The sequence below is a fragment of the Marmota marmota genome, unplaced genomic scaffold, assembly GCF_001458135.2.
Source record: "Marmota marmota marmota unplaced genomic scaffold, marMar, whole genome shotgun sequence".
In the NCBI taxonomy this organism is placed as follows: Eukaryota; Metazoa; Chordata; class Mammalia; order Rodentia; family Sciuridae; genus Marmota; species Marmota marmota.
In genome coordinates, this window is record NW_026000272.1 from 7128487 (window position 1) to 7151672 (window position 23186).

General features: G+C 33.5%; 1 pseudogene; it reads left to right on the forward strand.

Moving 5' to 3' along the window:
• LOC107152569 lies at nt 1–23186 on the forward strand (annotated as a pseudogene).

Below are 23186 nucleotides of genomic sequence, written 5' to 3' on the forward strand. Positions count from 1 at the left end.
ATGATTCCATGGACCAAAAACAGTGAATCTGAAGTCCAAAATCTATTTTCACAGGAGTTAGGAGACACCTTTGAATGCCACATTGATGATTTTTCCCAAGCAGAGACTGTCATGATAGCTTTTTCTATTACATTATGGCTGCAGGCACAGAACAATACCTGCTGTGCTGGAATGTTCCAGGAGAGCCAACTGAGAGCACTAGTAATGAACAAGCAATGGTATTTAGGCCAGTTCTGTTGCACTCTGTAGACAATCACAGTGATAAAGTTGTCTTGTTGGCATTTTGAATGAGAGGAGGGAGTGATTCAAAGTAGTTTCTTACAATTAATATTCACAAAAACCCATTATAAATTTAACGATCTTCCCTAATAGTCAAACTAATGAAAAGTAGGCCTTTTCTTTTATAGATTAGTTATCCAGAGTAAAATAATGAGAATGTTGATGGCATTTTCTGATAATTCTATCACTGATAGAAGAAGAAAATCAAAAATATCTATTCTTCAAAATGTGGCTGAAGTAAATAAATTTGAGTCACCAACATTGGAATATTCATATTTTTTTACATTTTTAAAAATATTTCTGACATGATATAGAATTTTCAGAGAAATATTGGGTATTTTACTGTCAAAAGTGTACATTTAAATTAAACACTCAACATTATGTTCTACTTTTAGTTTTTATTAAAGTATAATTATTGCTATAGTAATTTAATAAAATCAATTAATTATTATGAGGGGCTAGGTTTGTAGCTCAGTGGTACAGCACTTGCCTACTATGTGTGAGGTACTGGGTTTGATTCTCAGAACCACATAAAAATAATAAATAAATGAAATAGATGTATAAAAATCATTATAAATAAGAAAAGAAAGAGAAAAGGAAAATACACTGATTAATAAAACTTTACAGGCAATATGTTTTTTTTTCTTTTGAACTTTGTTCTATATTAAAGAATTATATTTATAACACCCTTTTGAGACAGACATTATTAAACCCATCTAAATATAAGAGTAATGAAATATAAAGAAACTTTTTTCTCAAGGTCACACCAAATATAAAGTTGTAGCTTCAAGAATACAACTTTGAGATACAGAAATAATAACTTCAATTTCATATAGCAACCCCTATGTTATCTGTTTGTGTCCATGTTTATGACTTGTGGGATAATTGCTTCATATTAAAACTTTAACTTTGCCCTCTACAGAAGAGAAAGTTGATGTCCCACCTCAATATAAATTTTGGGACTTAGTATAGGTATAGGCTATAGGTGACCTAAGGTAGTCCCATAAAATTTAGAAGAACACTCTGGGAAAAAGTATTTTAGGATTTCCCTAAGGAAAGGATCCAGCACTTTCTTAAAGGAGCAGCATGTCCAGATAAATCTCATTGTACTAATTATTTTAAGTCTTAGCCCCAGGACTCGTGTCCCAGCTGTTTTAATAACTTGCTGTGTGACTTTGAGTAACTCACTGAATCTCTAGGGTTATTTTTAGCACTAAAATCATAGAACACTCCAATTCCATGCAATGCAAAGTGACACTTCACAATGCTGACTTCAAGGTGTACTGACAGTTAATCCAGATAATTAGTTTTATTCTAATTGTTCTGGGAACTTAAGCCAATATACTTCTCCTCCTCTGCTTTGCTACTTTCCCCTCATATAAGTTTATTTAGATTATCTCAGGATTCTTGACCTATGCTCTCCCGATCGGTCTAGGAACACTTTATCCTATTTTTTAGCTGTGGCATTTACCTTTCTAGACACTTTGCAATTAGTAATGTTTCCTCCTGTAGTTGATAATGTTATTGCCACAGATAGTAGCTTTGGCAGAGAATTGGAAAGAAGCCCAGTGATTTGTCCATACAATCCATTATCAAGAGTTTTTAGGGGTTATATAACCCAGTTCCTCCTTGTTATATTCCCCTATTACAAATTAACCATCTGGCTTAGTAGAAGCTGCCTTCTAACTGTTTTTCATAACAATGGCCCTTGTGCCAAATGTAGGTTCCCATGGAATTAATTTAAAGCATGGATTAAAATCTGGGAATGACTATTGTATCTCATCCAAGAGTTTCCATTGTCTTCTATAACATCAAAGTTTCTGTTTTATTGACAGTTATACAACTGTTACCTGTACAATTGACACTGTCAGAATGGGGGCTTTTTCAGGGGGTATGGATATACTATCATGATTTATATCTTTCATGGTTATAAATGTTGTGTAATTATGACAAAAACACATAGAAACAAATAGCTTAACCTTGTTACAGTTAATGAGTAAAATATGCATAAACAGACCATAAAAAGATGATATTTTATTAAACATGCTTTAGGAAAAATTTTATAAGTTAAAATACCCCTTACTCTTGGAGAAATTATTTAACCAGAGTTATTAAAGGTTAAAGAATGGCCTTTTATTGACCGAACATATTCTTTTTAAACTGTCATGCTCTGCCATACTTTGGCCATTGAGCTCTCAGAGTACTAGTTTTAGCATCCTAGTATATTTTAATACACTAATATTTTTCAATAAGTAGCATTCTGGAAAAAGTATATGTTAAACCTAATGAGAGTAAAAATAGTTTCACTCTTGAATATCATAAATCAACTTTATCCCAGATGAGAGCAGCAATATCCATTGTGCCATCTAGAACTCAGAATCCTCATCAAAAACCTCCCTAACATCAATTTTTTTCAAACTTTCCTTCAACTTCTTAGTCTAAATGAAAGCTGACTTTCTATTCCCTTACAGCCCTTATCTAATGGTAGCTGATTTTGCTTTCTTCCAGTCATTTTCTATCTCACCCTCCATATTTTAACACCTTGTGCTATAGACTAAATGTCTATGTACTCTCTCTATATAAATGTTAAAGCCCTAGACCCCAGTGTGGTGATATTTGAAGACAAGGCTATTTATTTATTAATTTATTTATTTATTATTTCGGCTTCATGAAGATCATTTTAATTGTTTCTTCTCTTAGCAAACCTCCAATAGCACTCCTGAATTCTAACTTTTAACTGATGCTGTCACTTGTTGTTTCATCAAGATACTGGAGTTAATCAGATGAGTATTTGAGCTCATTATCTATATCTATTTATGTTGCCTTTCAAATTATTATACAAGATTATTGATTATTTTTTTCCTACTGAAATGTCTCCATTTGGTCTCTTGGTCCCCATGTGCTCTTGCATATGCAAAGACTTTATTTCTGCATTTCTCTAAATGTTCTCTTCTTCATTCTAAGTGTCTCCATTTTATTGGTTCATTCCCATCAAAAATACAACTTGCTATAATAGCTCCCATCTTAAAAATGTAAAAGAACAAAGCTCTATCTTAGAACCCACATCCTCCTTCTCCCTAGTTGCAGCACATCCTTATAGTGATTTCTCTAATTTTCTTCCTAATCAAAATTCTGAGCACTTTCAGTTGTTCTTGTCCACAACTCCACTGAAACCATATTTCTCAAATCACCAGTAACCTCCACTTTTCTAATTGCACCTCATCATTTTACTCATTTTTCCTCAGGAACCATTTGCACAATTGGCCACTCCCTAATTTTTTTAAACTGCCTTTCCTACATTTTGAAAGCCCTACAATTATCTTGTTTACCTTTCAGATTATGTGATTTCACCTCACTGTCTGTTACTTTCTTTCCTCCTGTCTCCAGCCTCTAAATACTGGAACACTTTGTAAAATACTCTTTACCCTCTTCTCTTCCCTATGTATACATATTTACTCCATGATCTCAAACAATACCAAATTTCACATACGAGTCATATTGTAAAGACTTCTGTGATCCAGACTAACACATTCAACTGAATACATAGAATCTTCCCTTTGGAAATCTATTAGTTATTTTCCTTGTAACGTATCCCAAAGGAGCATGTAACCACTCTACAGTTCAAATATTCTATCCAGTCATTTCCATCTTTGAACATTTGCAAACATACATTAATTTAATGACAGTCTTTCTCAAATCTCATATCCTGGATTTTCTTCTGGCTCTGCCTTCAATATACATTCTAAATTTTCACCTCCATAATTTTTCTTCAACCCAACAACCAAAAGAAGTTTAATAAAAGTTAAGATATATCTGATGAAAGTCAAACTCCAAATAAGACCCCATAGTTCTTTGCATTTTCTGAGTTTATGTTGCCTCTACTGAACTGCTCTCCTGAATAATCCCCTTAGCTAGTTACATTGAGCATCCTAAAACAAACTAGATTCATTCTCACTCCAAAATTTTGTATTTACTATGTTATTTGCTAGGGCAACTCTTCTTTCAGATATCTTTAAATTGTATTCCCTTACCTCTGGAACTAAGAAAGATCAATAGAGGGAAGGGAGCAGGGGGTAAGGAAACAGAAGAGGAAGGAGAGGTGCTGAGGTCCTAAGGAGAATAAGATATTGTCCATACTTGTATGATTATATCAAAATGGATTCTACTGTCATGTATAACTAAAAAGAACCAATAAATTTTTTAAAAGTGATAATTTGTCTAAATTCCATATTTTAAGTAATATAGCTAGGGCCTAAATTCTGCAAACTTTTATACTTTAAGCTAAGTCAGAATGCTATTGTTTGTTATGTTTGTTTTGTTTGTTTCTTTTGTTTGCTACTTACATGTTAGAATAAGCTTAATGAAGCAAAAACTAGCAGAGTTAATAGGATTTTAAAATATTTGTTACTGGAAATGATTGTCACTCTAAAGTGAGAGGAAGTTAAACAATCGAATGGCATAAGGGCACTGGAAAAAAATTCATACACAAGAAAAGAAAACTAAAGCAAAATCTGCTCCCTTTAAAATTGTGATAAAGTGGTATATATGTGTATTTGTGTGTGTGTGTGTGTGTGTGTGTGTGTGTGTGTATGTGTGTATTATGGGAGAGCATAGTATAATCTGATGCAAACAGAAAGATGAATATAAAGTTATTTATAAAACCATAACAATTATTGTGAATGTCAATGAATAACAGCACTATATCTTAAAATTGTTTGAATTTTGCTGGGCTACTTTTTCATGTTAAGAGGCCTTTTGGTTTCTAGTACAGGAATTGAACTCAGGAACGCTCTACCACTGGACTACATTCCCAATCCTGTTTGCTTATTTATTTTTTGAGACTGGGTCTAGTTAAAATCCTCAAGCTGGCCTGAAAGTTGTCATCCACCTGCCTCAGCTTCCCAGTTTAGCTTCCTGAGTATCTTGGATTACAGGCATGAGCCACAGTGCCCAGCTCCCAAGAATATCTTTCGTTAGAGTTCTTATATTTTATTGTAAAGAATACCTTATAGCTGTGCACTGTGGCACATGCCTGTAATTTCAGCCCTTCAAGAGGCTGAGACAGGAGGATTGCAACTTTGATGCCTGCCTCAACAACTTAATAAGAACCTGTCAAAAATTTTAAAAGGCTGGGGATGTAGCTCAGGAGTAAAGCATGCCTGGGTTCTATCCCCAGCCCTGAAAAAAAATGCTTTAGTAAAAATCCTCCCTGACTTCTCCCATCTCACATATTAAATAATTTTTTTCAGAATAGTATCACACACAGAATGATACAAAAGTGTGCATATGTATGTACATGTACTGGAAAATGGGCCATATTAAGTATGTTACATTGTAACTTGCCTTTTTCCCTTAATATATCATGGTTAAAACACTTGGCTAAGTACATATAGATACAAATTGCATTTGATTGTTTTTGAATACTTACATGGTATTTAACTACATGATTATACAATATTTAATCTATTTTTAAAAATGTTTGCAGTACTGGAGATTGAACCCAGGGCCTTATACATGCTAGGCAAGTGCTTTCCCAATGAGCTACATTCCTAGTCTGTATCTAATTTTGTTTTAATGAACATTCATTTCTTTTCTTTGTATTTTTATTTTCTTGCTGTTGTAAATACTGCTGTAGTGAATATCATTGTAAAGATATTTTTAAGCCTTCATATTTTTATTTCTGTAAGATAGATTCCTGGATTTGAAATGTTGGCTCATAAAGTATTCATATTTCCATTTTTAAGAGATACTAAAAGATTGCCCTCCAATTTCTTTACCAATTTATACTACAAAAAATGTGTGCAAATGTTTGCTCCTCTACACTCTCAAACAAAACTGGATGATCCAAATTTTTTAAGGAAAATTTCATCAAGTGAAAAAAAAATCTCACTGTATTTTTTTTCTATAATTATTAGCAAATTTTTTTAGCAATTTGTATCTCTTCTGTGAATTCCTAGTATATCTATCACTCAGTAGCTTATGATTAAAAACATTTGGCAAACTCAATAATGGCAAACTAAAGAAATTAAATAAAATAGACTATTTATAAAGGCTACTAATGTGTTTTAGGCAACAGTTATCAAGTTTTTTAAATCCACACCAACTTTACACCCATAAAATATTTTAAAGCATTTCATCAACTTTTATTTATGTGGGTTCCCTATCAGTGTTGAATACTAGGTATTAAATCTAAAAATTTTCATATCTATTTTATTTAAAAACGGTAATAAACCTATTGTATGTTGATATATAAACATATTCATAAGAAATAATTTTATTTTCCACAAAATTATGAGAAGAGTTGATTTATTTTACAGTTTTGTATATCATTTAATGTCTGGGTGAGTTAATAGAATATAGTTGTGTATATAATTAGCTTCTTAATTTGTTGTGGTAAAGTTAGTAACTTCTTATTATCATCTTGAATTTAAGTTTGATCTCATTTTATCCCTGAAAGTGTTGCAAGGTCTCATGAATTCTCTAGAAAACATTTTGGTGTAAACCAGAAAAAAGATAACACTTTATTTCATGGGTAATAAAAACTAGGCTCTTACTATCACTAGGTATGAAGGAAAAAGGGTACCCTAACTAATAGGGTTGTTGGACAGGAGATTTTGGACACAGCCAATCCAGAGTAACTTGCTAGGGGTATAATTAAGGGGCATGTTGCCCTCCTTCATTCGCTTTCCCCTATCCCTACAGTGGTCAAATCTGAGCAGAAGCTAAGGGATAATGGAGGATAATGGATAATAAGTTTAAACAGTTTGTTAGATTTGCTACTTGCTTACTATTCCAGAAAAATCTTCAGGGTGGAAACAAAATTGTTGAGTTTTTAATAGGGTTATTTATTTGGATCATCTTTATCTCTCATTATTAGATATAGTCATGAATTAGAGTTGCAACATATTTGAAGAAACATCTCATTATTTTACACAAAATTTCTATGAGATTTCTATGTGTATGTAATCATTTTACTACTGAAAAGAGGTTTAGTAACTTAATTCCAAAAGTACATTTGGAGTCACATGCATGTGTGTGTATGTGTATATGCAAACATCAGTGTATGATGCATTTTTTATATATTCATGATTATTTTTCTCTAAAAGTTGAGTTAATTGTTCATTTAACACACATGAAATTTCTGGTTTGATCAATGTTTTACCTTCCAAGAGTGTCTTATCACAAAATTGGTTTCTGTACACTGATGAAACCAATAATTATATTACAGCTTTTGCCTGACTAGTAACTGATTTCTGACACCTCTGTGCTTTACAAAGCTGCAAGGAATATGCTTTCTCTTTCACACTGGTTTCCCCAGCAATAATAATTTTTGAAATTCAATTTTTATGGGAAGATTTATTTACTAATTTTTAACTGAAAAAAATTCTTTCTTTATTAATTTATTTATATTTTACATTCAATAAAATTGATGACATCATTAGGGATGAGGAGAGGGATAGGAGAGGGAAACTGGGGACTGAAATATAGTAAATCAAATTCCATTCATATGTGACTGTATCAAAATGAATCAAACTACTGTGAGTAACTATAATTATCTAATAAAAAATCATCTAAAAAAGAATGAATCTTAATGCAAATAATGGACTTTAAATAATAATGATTTACTAATTTTAAAGAGTTGATAACTCTGATAATAAAAATGAATCATCAAATCACTTCTTGAGTCTAACTTATCAAATAAAATATCATAATACCATTTCAAATGCCAAATTTATAATAATGTAAAAACTAACATTGAATATATAAATTTTAGTAAATGTTTACATAAACACACACATATCTATCTATCTATCTATATATACACATATATATCTACCTACCTACCTACCTTTATCTTATTTATTATTCTTAATTTGATCTCATTACTCTATGGGTTAAATTTTTAATTTTACACAATTTTGCCCAATGGTACTTCATAGTGCCTAATAGTTGAAATAGGAAAATTATTTGATATGTACAAAATGGTATAATTAGAAACTGATAGTCTCCTCTATTTACATAGAATATTTGAGCCCTTAAATGAGAGCATATTGAATGTTGAAATTTTTTCAATTGACAAGTTTGATAGAAGTAATGTACAATTGATGTCAGATGGTAGGCTGTTGTACTAAAAAGAAGCAGAATTTTGCAGGTGCTTATTAATTTCTTCTTGGTATTCTTCTGTCTATATATACCTGTCATATATTTGCTTGCTTAGAACTTAAATTATTTTTTAGATATCATTACTTGATTGCCCTGACTAGAATTAAATATTCCTTCTTTCACTGTAACCACTTTATCTGTACTTCTCTTTTGGAATTTACCTTATTATATCTTACTTTACATAATTGCACATCACATATTTCATATTATACATTGAATACCTGGGTTGTAGAATCTGCATCCTAATTATGTTTTACCCCCATGGCTACACACATAGTATATTAGTTCTTTGGGGCTGATATAACAAATTACCATAAACTTGGCGGCTTAAAACCACAGAAGTTTGTGAATTTGCAATTTTGGAAGCAAGAATTCTAAAATAAATGTATTGGCAATATTATATTTTGTTTGGATGCTCTAGGGAATAATTTATCCCTGCCTTTTCCAGCTTCTAGTGGTCCTAGATGTCAATTCAAACTGCCTCTATTTCTACATTGACTTCTCCTTTCTATGTGTTTAAATTTTCTAATTTTTATTTTACACAGACATGAATCATTGGACTTAGTGTCAACCCTAAATTCTGGATGATTGTGTAATGGTTTGAATATAAGTATCCCCCAAAGGTTCCTGTATTTATGCAGGATGTTCAGAAGTGAAATGATTTCACTGTTAGAACTGTAACCTAATCAGCCCATACTTGTTTGAATTGACTGGGAGGTAATTCTAGGCAGGTGGTGTGTGGCTGGAGGAGTTAGGTCACTGGGGGCAGCCCCTAGATTTGTTCATCTTCCCTAAAGTCCCTTCTCTTCCCTTTCTCTACTTCTTGACCCCATCCTGAGCTCCGTAGCTTTCTTGTGTTGAGCCCTTTTGCCATGATATTCTGCCTTACCTCAGGCCCAAAGTCATGGAACCATGGATTAAATTATGAACCAAAATAAACTTTTTATCCTCTAAGTTGTTCAGGTATTTTGATCACATTAATTCCAAGTTGCGTAGCATAATCTTTAATAAGATCATATTTATAGGTTTTAATATGTTTGGGACCACTATTTAACCCACTACACATAGCATACAATATCGATATGTAATTATTAATTTGTACACACAAATATTTGTATAATTTTGGGGAAAAATCCTTGCATATTTTCTTTGATTGAGATTTTTCTTTTTTCTTAATTACCCCAAAACATAGTGGCTTAATTCAATTCTAATTTATTGTTTCACATATTTTTGGGTTAGGAATCTAGGCATAACTTAACTAGTCATATGCTCAGGGCTTCAATCAAGGGATTAGCTAACATTGAGGGTTTCATCAAAGTCTCTTCCAAGATTACCTGATTGTTGGGAGAAATCATTTCCTTGCAGCTGTAGAACTCATGGTGGTATGTTACTACATGACCAGCAGGATAGAATCTATAAACTCAAGCAAATGCTTATACCTTCTTTTAAAGAGTTTCCATTAAGTCAGACCTACCCAGGATAATATCTTTCTTGATTAATTTAAAATCAACAGAGTTGAATTCTTATCTGCATCAGAAAATTCTCATCATCCTTGCCACAAACTCTAATTTCAATCATGAGGGTAACATTAGAAGATGGAGAACTTGGAAGCCATCTTAGAATTCTGCCTACTACTAAAATGGTATTTTGATATAATATGAAGTGATTTTACATTCCATATGCTTACTATTTTCATAAATTCTTAGACATATTTGACTTTGACTTTATTCTAGGACAAAGTATCAGGTACAACATATTGCCGTTTCAAAATTCTGATTCTAAAGATTCTAGTTCAAAGTGCAAAACAAAGATGTTTATGCAAACAATATATAGATTCAAGGCAGGGCATTTTATACATATGGCTTCTGCCTGCATTTTAGGATAGTATTGCGGCTTAACACTCATGATAACAGTATCCAGGAAGGAGAACTTAAGTGACTCAGCCAATCTAGATGGAGACAACATAAGCTGTAATTATTATAGTTAGTGATATTGGGGTGAAGGGCATTAGGCCAAATGAGAGGAAATAAGAAGAAATTACCAGTACTTGCCTCATTTATGGTTTCTGCAGCTAAGCACTATTTTCTTCAAACCTAGCTTACTTTGTGTCTTTCTAATTGATTCGGTTCATACATGTAAGAACAAAGTTGGCGATGAAATTAATCTCGCAGTCAATTAAGATCAATTGAGAATGTTGTCATAGAAATAACTGGGTTTAAAACAATTCTGAGATCATGCCTAAATTTAGCTCAACATATGATACATTCAGAACAATATTGTAGATCACTGAAGGGAAATGTGGAAGCAGTAGTTACTCCACTTATTGAGCATATTTTCCAAATATCATGTCTCTTCCTGATTTTTGTCAATTCAGAATAGTGGAATACTACCTGCTTCACTTGTGTCTGAGTTCCTGAATTCCTGTATGATAAAGCTGCCAATCACACTGGTACACATATGGATTCTGATTTTCTTTTTATTTCATTTAGTATATCACCCCTCACACATGCTCCACTTGATACCTGTCCACATAAATCAGTGTAAGGGTCAGATAATGAGCTAGCTCTATTCTGGGGAGATCACTATATCAATTTTGGTTTGGTGCATCTTTATGCACTAAATATTTGTGTCCCTCCAGTATATATGTTGAATTATTAGCCCCCAAAGTGATGCTATTAGGATTGTGTTGGAACATAATTAGGTCATGAGAGTAGATACTCTTGAATAGGATTAATGTTCTTGTAAAAGTGTCCCCAGAGAGCTCTCTTTCTTTCTGGTATGTGAGGATAAAGTGAGAAGCCAACTATGTGCAAGCTAGGAGGTGAGAATTCACCAGACACCATATCTTTTGGTACCTTTATCTTCAACTTCTGAGCTTCCAGAACTGCGGGAAATAAATATGTACTCTTTAAGCCACTCTATTTGTTATACATTTCTTAATAATCTAAAACATGAATATAGGAAATAACAAAAAGTAAGTGGTTTAAATAAGAAGCCCAATGCTAATGATTTTACAGTCATTAGAGACTCAGATTATTTCTTTTTCTTCTTCTCTCTGCATTATTATTAGTATGTGATTTCCATATTCAAAGATACCTGCTAGGAACATATAATAATTACTTCTCCATGTATTACATCCACTTTCCAGTCAGGAAGAAGGAATATAAGGAAAGGCCAAAGGAGGCATGTCCTGCTTCACTCAGCAGTCAGCCCTTTTTAAGGAACTTTGTCCGAAACTCTACCAAAGGACATCCACTTATTGCTCACTGATAATTCCTTATTTCCGTGGAGATATAGCATGCAGTTGTTAAGCTAGTACCTTGCTCCTGGAATAGAATCAGAAATCTTCCAGAAATAAAAAAGGAGATGATGAGTATTAAGTTATCAATGACACAGCCACTATGTTTGCAGTTGAAAGAGCCTCTCTAAGAGATGTTTCATAGATATGACATCTTGAAAGATAAACCTCATGCTTGAATATGATCAAGTTTTCATTAAACTGGTATGCACAGTATTGAAATTTTCCTTTTTGAAGTAAACAAATCTATGTTGATTAAAGGGTGCAATTTGCAGATGAATAAATTTTGGAGACCTAATGTACAGCATGGTTAATATATATATAATAATTCATTGGATATTTGATATCTGCCAAGAGGGTAGATCTTAATTTTTCTCAAAGACAGAGACACAAAACATCATTATATGAAGTGGTGGATATGTTAATTAGCCTGATTTTTGTAATAATTTTACTATATGTATATATTGAAGCATCTCGTATACATCATACATAGATACAATTTTATCAAAAATACTTCATTAAGACTTAAAAAATTGAAAGAAACAAAGCATCTCATATATTTATTTGTTCATTCAAAAATACTTATCAAGCAGCTACTCCATTGAAGGTGGTAACCCCTAAAGCAATGGTTCATAAAAGGTGGAAATTTTACTGCCAGTAGATATTTTTGGCAATGTCTAGAGACATTTTTGGTTATTACCATTGAGAGATTTTATTGGCATCTAGAAAATAGAAGCCAAGATGCTGCTCAGAATGTGATAAAAAGGGTAGAGTCTTACAACCCAGGACTATTTATAATGCTAAGGTTGAGAAAGTCTTTTCTAGATATAAAATTATAAGCAAAATATAACCATCATCTTACTGAAATATGTACTCTACTACTAAAGAACGATATTATTAGGAAAGCATAAAATGATTAACCAGTAATGGTGTTCTATAACAGAAATTTCCGGAAGTTTGTAATAGTTAATAACAAGGTAGAAGATGCAGAGGACATATTATAGATAGTGCAATCCTGAAAAACATTTTGTGCAGATGAAATTTAAACTAAGCCATCAAGATGAAGGAGACACATACAATTAATTATAAGAATGAGAAGTTATATTCCATTTATTTATGATGTGTCAAATGAATTCTACTGTTATGTATAACTATTTAGAATAAATATTTTTTTAAGTGGAGGAGAGAAAATTCTAGGAAATGATAGAGGGATCCTTCAGTTTATTTAATTCTGCTATGGGCTTAGCATTGTGGTTAGTAAGCAAAACAGCTTTATCATTGAAAAAACCAGCCATGATCTGTTTTCTGATGGAAGTTCCAGTCTTGTTAGGAAAACAGCATTAAATAAATGAAATATATAATGAGATATTTACATTTAAATGTTCTTTGAGAGTATGTTATTATGAAACCAGGTAATGAGAGGAAAATGTACTTTATATTATAATCTAGAAAGGTCTCTCTGAAGAAGTAAAACAGAGAACCTCAATTTTATATTGCTTTATTTTCATCTGAATGACATTACTGCAGGCAGAATAAACAATATGTATGAAGCCCTTAGGTAGGAAGATTTCATGATTATATAGAATGGAATGACAGTGAACACATATGAAGTACAGAGAGTAAGGAAGAGAACAGAGGATTGGAATTTTTGGATGTTTTTCAAGGGAAGTGAAGTAGGAAGATTTCATGATTATATAGAATGGAATGACAGTGAACACATATGAAGTACAGAGAGTAAGGAAGAGAACAGAAGGATTGGGAATTATTGGATGTTTTTCAAGGGAAGTGAAGGCCTGGGGATGTAACTTAGTGGTAAAGTACTTGCCTAACATTTTATGAGCCCTATCAGCAGCATGTGAAAACAAGGGAGGAGTATGTTAGTAGTGGTAACATTCATATCTGAGGTTTTTAAAAGATTTCTTTGGCTGCTGAAGGATAAGGGATAAAAATATGGAGCATGGGGACAATTTAATAAGGTATTACAGCAATACTGGCAAGAGAGATATGTTCTATCATGACAAGTGCTGTAAGAACTATTAAAATGGTACTATGAAAAATCATAAGCAGATACTTAACAAAATGATTTTGAGGAACTGGGGAGGGGGAAAGGGAAAACAATAAGTTATGTTATTTGGGCTGATTTAAATAGAAGACAGTCTTGTTTCAAGTAGAAAAAACAGCATGTACAATGAAGCAAATGCCAGAAAGCACATGGTTCCTTTGGAGTATAATGAATTGTCAACTGAGTCTGGAACAAGGGTTATATGGAAAACTGCTAGAAAATAGAAGTCCTTAAAATAGAGGGCAAGAAGGGATGATCCAATATGGCAGGCTAGAGGGAAGCTGCAATCTGTGTCACTCCATGACCTGGGATTCAAGTAGTAGGAATACTCATTATCTGCGAATTATTAGAAGACCACTGACAGCTGCTCCCACAGAAGAATCTTGGTCACCATGCCCACATAGATCTCTAGGCCTCAGGGTCAGAACAGGATTGCTGGCAACTTGCCCACACAGGACCTCAAGGTGTCTGAGAAGGACCACCAGCATCAGCACCTGTGTAGAAATCCCAGCCACTGCTCCCACACAGAACATCCAGCCACTGCCCATGGGCAGAAGCTCTGGCCCCCACTCCCATTTGGACCCCCAGCTCCCAAAATGGGGATCCCCTGGTCCCCTCGGTCTTGGGACACTGCAACTAATTCCATAGTCCCCTACACATGTTAGGCTGAACCTTGGAAACCACACAGAGTCTGGAGACAGCCACCAGCCCACAACACTGCATGCCATAGAGCTTCATCTATGAACACACACCCCAAGGCCACCAACTGTCTCCATCAAACCCAATACCCCATAGCTGAAAACAGTTGCCTCCATCTTAGGACACCTTTGTCACCATCTTTAGTTGGGGTCACTTCCAGCTTGGGGCACCAGCTGGGACTTAGAAGCAATATCAAGGTACTTACAGTCCCCAATTCTCCCTTTTCCCCTGCAGTTGCTAACCCAGTACAGTGCTTGCAGCTATGCAGCTGGTCAGTAGCTTGCACAGGCTGGCCCTGAATTTCCCAATATAAAACAGCTCTTCATGACAGGTGCACAACTCTCAGAGTGCAGCCCACAAAACCTCCAGTTAGAGAGGTTCCTAATTGAAAAGTAGAAATGAAGGGGTGAGTGAAATACAGTTTAGATGCTAAATTAGAGAAAAGGAATTGTGAGGCCTACAGGCAATATAAGGAGATAAGACCAGGTTCCCACATCACATAAGCAGGCCCCAAAGGAGATCCTTAAACCAACCCTCTCACCTTAATAACCTTCAAAAAAATGAAAAAAATCCTTGAAGTGAAAGAAACAATAGACCAAATTAAAAGCTCAAATAAGCATCACCAACAAATTAGATCAATTGGAAGACAGGACCTCTGACAATGAAGACAAAATATATAATTTTGAAAATAATGTTGACCACACAGTGAAGATGATAAGAAACCATGAGCAGAATATTCAAGAATTATGAGATAATATAAAAAGACCAAATTTAAGAATTATTGAGATAAAGGAAGGTAGAGAGTTTCAAACCAAAGGAATGAACAATTTATTCTAAAAAATAGTATCAGAAAAAATTCTAAACATGAAAAATGAATTGGAAAATCGAATACAAGAGGCTTACAGGACACCAAATGTACAAAATCAGAACATATCCACTCACATGGACTATGGAAACAAGCATGGATTTCCATCCTCGTATCAAATAAAGTAGACTTCAAGCCAAAGTTAATCAAAAGAAATAAAGAACATTTCATACTGCTTAAGGAAATCATATATCAACAAGACATAACATTTATAAATATATATACCTCAAACAATGGAGTATCTATGTTCATCAAACTCTTCTCAAATTCAAGAGTCAAATAGACCAAAGCATGATAATTCTGGGTGACTTTAACACACGTCGTTCACTACTGGATAGATCTTCCAAACAAAGCTAAACAAAGAAATTATAGAACTCAATAATATAATCAATAAATTAGTCTTAACAGACATATAGTCTATTTCATTCATCAGTGACTGAATTAACTTTCTTCTCAGTAGCACATGGATCCTTCTCTAAAATAGATAATATATTATTGCCACAATGCAACTCAGCAAACACAAAAAAGTAGAGATACTAACCCACATTCTATCAGATCATAATGGAATGAAATTAGAAATCAATGGTAAAATAAAAAATAAAAGCTACTCCAACACCTGGAAACTAAATAGTATGCTGTTGAATGAACAATGGATTATAGAAGACAATGAGGAGATTAAAAAATTCTTAGAGGTAAATGAGAACACTGATACCACATATTAAAATTTCTGGGACAGTAGTAAAAGGAGAGTTCATTGCATGCAGTTCATTTCTTAAAAAGAAAAAGTCAACAAATAAATGACCTAACGTTACATCTCAAAGCCCTACAAAAAATAATACCAAAATAATACCAAAAGCAGAAGAAGACAGGGAATAATTAAAATCAGAGCTGAAAACAATAAAATTGAAACAAGAAACAATTGAAAAAATTAACAAAACAAAAAGTTGGTTCTTTGAGAAAATTAATAAAATTGATAAAATCTTAGCCATGCTAAAAGAGAGAAAAAATTCAAATTACTGACATCTGTGATGTAAAAGGAAATATCATGACAGACCCTACAGAAATACAGAAGATAATTAGAAATTATTTGGAAAATTTGTACTCCAATAAAATAAAAAATATTGAAGACATCAAAAAATTTCTGGAGTCATATGGTTTGCCCAAACTGAATTAGGATGACATACACAAGTTAACAGATTAATTTCAAGCAATGAAATAGAAGAAGTCATCAAAAGCCTACTAACCAAGAAAATCCCAGGACCAGATGGATACACAGCTGAGTTCTACAAGACCTTCAAAGAAAAACTAATACCAACACTTCTCAAATTATTTCATGAAATAGAAAAAGAAGGAAATCTTCCAAACTCATTCTATGAGGCCAATATCACCCTGATTCCAAAAACCAGACAAAGACACATTAAAGAAAGAAAACTTCAGACCAATATCTCTAATAAATATAGATGCAAATATTCTCAATAAAATTATGGCAAATCAAATTCAAAACATATCAAAAAGGTAGTGTAACACAACCAAGTGGGATTCATCCCAGAGATGCAAGTTTGTTTCAACATACAGAAATCAATATTTCACATCAATAGACTTAATGATAAGAATCATATTATCATCTGATAGATTTAGAAAATAAAATTAACAAAATATAGCACCCCTTCATGTTCAAAACAGGAGAAAAGTAAGGATAACAAGAACATATCTCAACATTGTAAAAGCTATCTATGCTAAGCCTCAGACCAACATCATTCTAAATGGAGAAAAATTGAAAGCATTCTTTCTAAAAACTGGAACAAGACAGGGATGCCCTCTTTCACCACTTCTATTTAACATTGTTCCTGAAAAACTGGCCAGAGCAATTAGACAGAAGAAAGAAATTAAAGGGATGCACATAGAAAAGAAGAACTTAAATTAGCACTATATGCTGATGATATGATTCTATACTTAGAAGACCCAAAAAGTTCAACCAGAAAACTTCTAGAACACGTAAATAAATTCAGCAAAGTAGCACAATACAAAATCAACACCCATAAATCAAAATTGTTTCTGTATATCAGTGACAAAGCCTCTGAGAGGGAAATGAGAAAAAACTACTCCATTTACAATAGCCTCAAAAAATAAAATAAAACACCTGAGAATCAACCTAACAAGAAAGGTGAAAGACCTCTATAATAAAAACTACAGAACAATAAAGAAAGAAATTAAAGAAGACCTTAGATGTTGGAAATATCTCCCTTGTGTTCTTAGATAGGCAGAATTAATATTGTCAAAATGACCATACTACCAAAGCAGTACAAAGATTTAATGCAATTTCAATCAAAATTCAATGACATTCCTCATAGAAATATAAAAAGCAGTCATGAAATTTATCTGGAAAAATAAGAGACCCAGAATAGCTAAAGCAATCCTTAGCAGGAAGAGTGAAGCAGGTGGCATCACTATACCAGAACTTAAACTATACTACAGAGCAATAGTAACAAAAACAGCATGGTATTGGTACCAAAATAGACTGGTAGACCAATGATACAGAATAGACGACACAGAGACAAACCCACATAGTTACAGTTATCTTATATTTGAGAAAGGCACAAAAAACACACATTGGAGGAAAGATAGCCTCTTAAAAAAAGGGTGCTGGTAAAACTGGAAATTCATATTCAATAAAATGAAATTAAACTCCTCTCTCTCTCACTATGTAAAAAAAAATTAAAGTTGATCAAGGACCTAGGAATTAAACCAGAGACACTATGCCAAATAGAAGAAAAATTAGGCCCAAATCTCCATCATGTCAGATTAAGCCCTGAGTTCCTTAAAAAGACTTCTATAGTGTAAGAATTAAAATCAAAAATTAATAAATGGGTTCATTTTGAAATGAAAAGCTTCTTCTTAGCAAAAGAAACAATCAGGTGAATAGAGAACATATAACTTGGGTGCAAATTTTTACCACTTGCACATCACATAGAGCACTAATCTCTAGGGTATAAAAAGAACTCAAAAAGCTAAACAACAAAATTAAATAATCCACTAAATAAATGGTCTAAGCATCTGAACAGACACTTCTCAGAAGATGATATATAATCAATCAACAAATACATGAAAAAATGTTCAACATCTCTAGGAATTAGAGAAATATAAATCAAAACTACTCGAAGATTTCATTTTACTCCAGTCAGAATGTCAGCTATTAAGAATACAAACAACAATGAGTGTTGGTTAGGATGTGGGGGGAAAGGCACACTCTTACATCGATGGTGGGACTGAAAATTGGTGCAGCCAATATGAAAAGCAGTTTGGAGATCTCTTGAAAAACTTGGAATGGAACCACCATTTGACACAGCTATGCGCTCCTTGGTCTATACTCAAAGGACTTAAAAACAGCATACTACAGGGACACAGCCACATCAATGCTTATGGCAGCACAATTCACAATAGCTAAACTGTGGAACCAACCTAGATGTATGTCACTTAATTAGATGAATGGATAAAGAAAATGTGGCATATATACACAACGGAGTATTTCTCAGCATTAAAAGAGAATAAAATCATGGAATTCGCAGTAAATAGATGGAGTTGAAGAATATAATGCTAAGTGAACTTAGCCAATACCCCCCCCTCAAAACAAATGCCCAGTGTTTTCTCCGATATAAGGAGGCCGATTCATAGTGGGGTAGGGAGGGAGAGCATGGGAGGACTAGATGAACTTTAGATAGGGCAGAGGGGTGGGAGGGGAAGGGAGGGAGCATGGGTGTAGAAATGATGGTGGAATGAGATGGACATCATCACCCTAAGTACACATATGAAGACACAATGGTGTGAATATACTTTGTATATAACCAGAGATTTAGACATATAGAGCACAATTTTTATATGAATTGTAATGTAGTTCATTGTTATATGTAACAAATCAGAATAAAAAAATTAAAAATTCATCACGTGAATAGACTTAAAGATAAAAATCATATGATCATCTCAATAGATGCAGAAAAAGCATTCGATAAAATACAGCACGCCCTCATGTTCAAAACACTGAAAAACTAGGGATAACAGGATCATATCTCAACATTGTAAAAGCTATCTATGCTAAGTCTCAGGCCAGCATCATTCTAAATGTAGAAAAAATTGAAGGCATTCCCTCTAACAAGTGGAACAAGACAGGGATGCCCTCTTTCACCACTTCTGTTTAAACCAGTTGTTGAAACTCTAGCCAGAGCAATTAAACATGTGAAAGAAATTAAATGGATATGGATATAAAAAGAAGAAGTCAAACTGTCACTATTTCCTGATGACATGATTCTTTACTTAGAGGACCCAAAAAATTCCACCACAAAACTGTGAGAACTAATAAATTAATTCATCAAAGTAGCAGGATATAAAATCAACACCCATAAATCAAATTTGTACAAATTTGTACAAATTTGTACATCTTTGACAAATTCTATGAAAGAGAAACTAAGAAAACAGCCTCATTTATAATAGCCTTCATAAAAAAATAAAATACTTGGGAAACAACAAAAGAGGTGAATGACCTCTACAATGAAAACTACAGACACTAAAGAAAGAAATTAAAGAAAACCTTAGAAGTTGGAGAGATCTCCCTTTCTTTCGGATATTCAGAATTAATGTTGTCATAATGACCATACTACCAAAAGCACAACACAGATTTAATGCAACTCCAGTAAAAATCCAATGACATTTCTCATGGAAATATAAAAAGTAGTCATGAACTTCATCTGGGAAAAAAGAGGCCAAGAATAGCTAAAGCAAACCTTATAAAGAAGAGTGAAGCAGATGTCATCACTATACCAGACTTTAAACTATACTACAGAGCAATAGTCACAAAAACAGCATGGTATTGGTACCCAAATGGACTTGTCCAATGGCACAGAATATAGGACAATAGACTAACCCACATAAACACAGTTATCTCATATTAGAAAAAGGCACCAAAAAATATATATTGGAGAAAAGATATACTCTTCATAAATCGGTGATGGGAAAACTGGAAATCTATATGCAGCAAAATGAAATTATACCTCTATCTCTCAACCTGCACAAAATTCAACTGAAAGTGGATCAAGGACCTAGGAATTAAACCAGAGACCCTATGCCTAATAGAAGTAAAAGTAGGCCATAATCTTTATCATGTCAGATTAAGCCCCTACTTCCTTAATAAGGCTACTAAAACACAAGAAATAAAATCAAGAATAAGCAAATGGGATGGATTTAAACTAAAAAGCTTCTTCTCAGCAAAAGAAACAGTCAGTGAGGTGAATAGAGAGCATACACTTTGGAGCAAATCTTTACCCCTCACATATCAGATAGAGCACTGATCTCTAGGGTATATAAAGAACTCAAAAAGCTAAATAATAATAATAATAATAATAATAATAATAATAATGGCAGCCCCATCAATAACTGTGCCAAGGAAATTAACAGACATTTCTCAGAAGGTGATATACAATAAATCTGTAAATACATGAAAAACTATTCAGCATCTTAACAATTGGAGAAATGCAAATCAAACCTACTCTAAAATTTTATCTCACTCCAGTCAGAATGGCAGCTATTATGAAGACAAACAACAATAATTGTTGGCGAGGATGTGGGGAAAAAAGGCACATTCATATATTGCCAATATGGAAAGGAGTATGGAGATTCCTCAAAGAAGTAGAACTAGAACTGTAATTTGCCCTAGCTATCCCACTCCTCAGTTTATACCCAAAGGACTTAGAATCGGCATGCTTCATTTACAGAGCCACATCAATGTTTATAGCATCACCATTTGCATTATCTAAATTTTGGAGCCAACCTAGATGCCTTTCAGTAGATAAATGAATAAAGAAAATGTGATTATATATATATATATATANNNNATATATATAAAATATACATACACACAGACACACACACACAATGGAAAATTATTCAACATTAAAAGAGAAAAAAAGGATGGCATTTGCAGGTAAATAGATGGAGCTGGAGAATATAATGCTAAGCCATGTAAGCCAATCCCAAAAAATGAAATGCCAAATGTTTCCTCTGATATGTGGATGCAGATCCATATTGGGGATGGGGGCATGGAGCTTTGGAGGAACATAGAAACTTTAGATAGGGCAAAGGGGAAGGAGAGGAAGAGAGGGGGCATGTGAGTAGGAACAATGGTGGAATGAGATGGACACCATTACCTTAAGTACATGTAAGAAGATATGAATGGTGTGACTCTACTTTGTGTACAACCAGAGACATGAATAATTGTGCTCTATATGTGTACTATGATTCGAAATGCATTATACTGTCATTGTGTAACAAATTAGAATAAATAAATAAATTTTAAAAATAGAGGACAAGGAGATTGTGGAATTTTTTGTATTTAATGACAAAATATTTGAATTATTTTAAAAGTAATACAGAGACGTTTTAATGTTATATGTGCATCTAAATCCATATGTATTTTATATCATATTTCACTTTTCCTAACTTAAAAATTAAAATGGCATTGGCATATAAAACTATTTAATATGAAATGCTATTCAAATTTAAGGTACTCATATTATTTATTTTAATTCTTTATATTTATTTTAATTCTTTATATTTATTTTAATTCATAGTGATAATATAATGCAGAATAAGTTTTCTGTTATTGTGGCTCTTTTTAAGAATAAAAAAACACTTAATTACAAATGAGTCCTTATAAGGTATATTTAAGTACTCTCTTATCCTATCACTATACTTATGTTATTGTCTATTACAATTTGAAAAACATTTTCATGGTAGAAATTAAGGATACAAAAGTTTCAGTTTGAGAGTTTAGTTTAAAAGCATTAAAATAGGACAATTCATAAAAGTGACTTGCTCAAAAATGAAAATACAAAAGTCATTGTGTGATCTCCACACAATTCTAATTTCCAGAATCCAAAATCATTTCTTATTATCTTTATTGGCCCAAACTCTGTGTGCATGATAACTCCATCCATTTTAGAAAATGTGCAATAAGGGCTCTCACAGACATTGCAGTACATTGAGCTCCATAGAGACAGCCCCGGGGCAAGTGAGAGCCGGGTGGGCACTGGGTGACTCTGTGCCTCACTAAGGAAAAATAACTAAAGGAGGGCAAAGGAGATCCTAAGAAGCCAAGAGGCAAAATGTCATCATATGCATTCTTTGTGCAAACTTGCCGGGAGGAGCACAAGAAAAAGCACCCAGATGCTTCAGTCAACTTCTGAGAGTTTTCTAAGAAGTGCTCAGAGAGGTGGAAGACCATGTGTGCTAAAGAGAAAGGAAAATTCGAAGACATGGCAAAGGTGGACAAGGCCCGTTATGAAAGAGAAATGAAAACCGATATCCCTCCTAAAGGGGCAACAAAAAAGAAGTTCAAGGATCCCAATGCACCCAAGAGGCCTCCGTGGGCCTTCTTCTTGTTCTGTTCTGAGTATCGCCCCAAAATCAAGGGAGAACATCCTGGCCTATCCATTGGTGATGCTGCAAAGAAACTGGGAGAGTTGTGGACTAACACTGCTGCAGATGGTAAGCAGCCTTATGAAAAGAAAGCTGCCGAGCTGAAGGAAAAATATGAAAAGGATATTGCTGCCTACTGAGCTAAAGGAAAACCTGATGCAGCAAAAAGGGAGTTGTTAAGGCTGAAAAAAGCAAGAAAAAGAAGGAAGATAAGGAAGATGATGATGAGGAGGAGGAAGATGAAGAAGATGAAGAAGAAGATGATGATGATGAATAAGTTGGTACTAGTGCAGTTTTTTTTTTCTTGTCTATAAAGCATTTAACCACCCCCTGTACACAACTCACTCCTTTTAAAG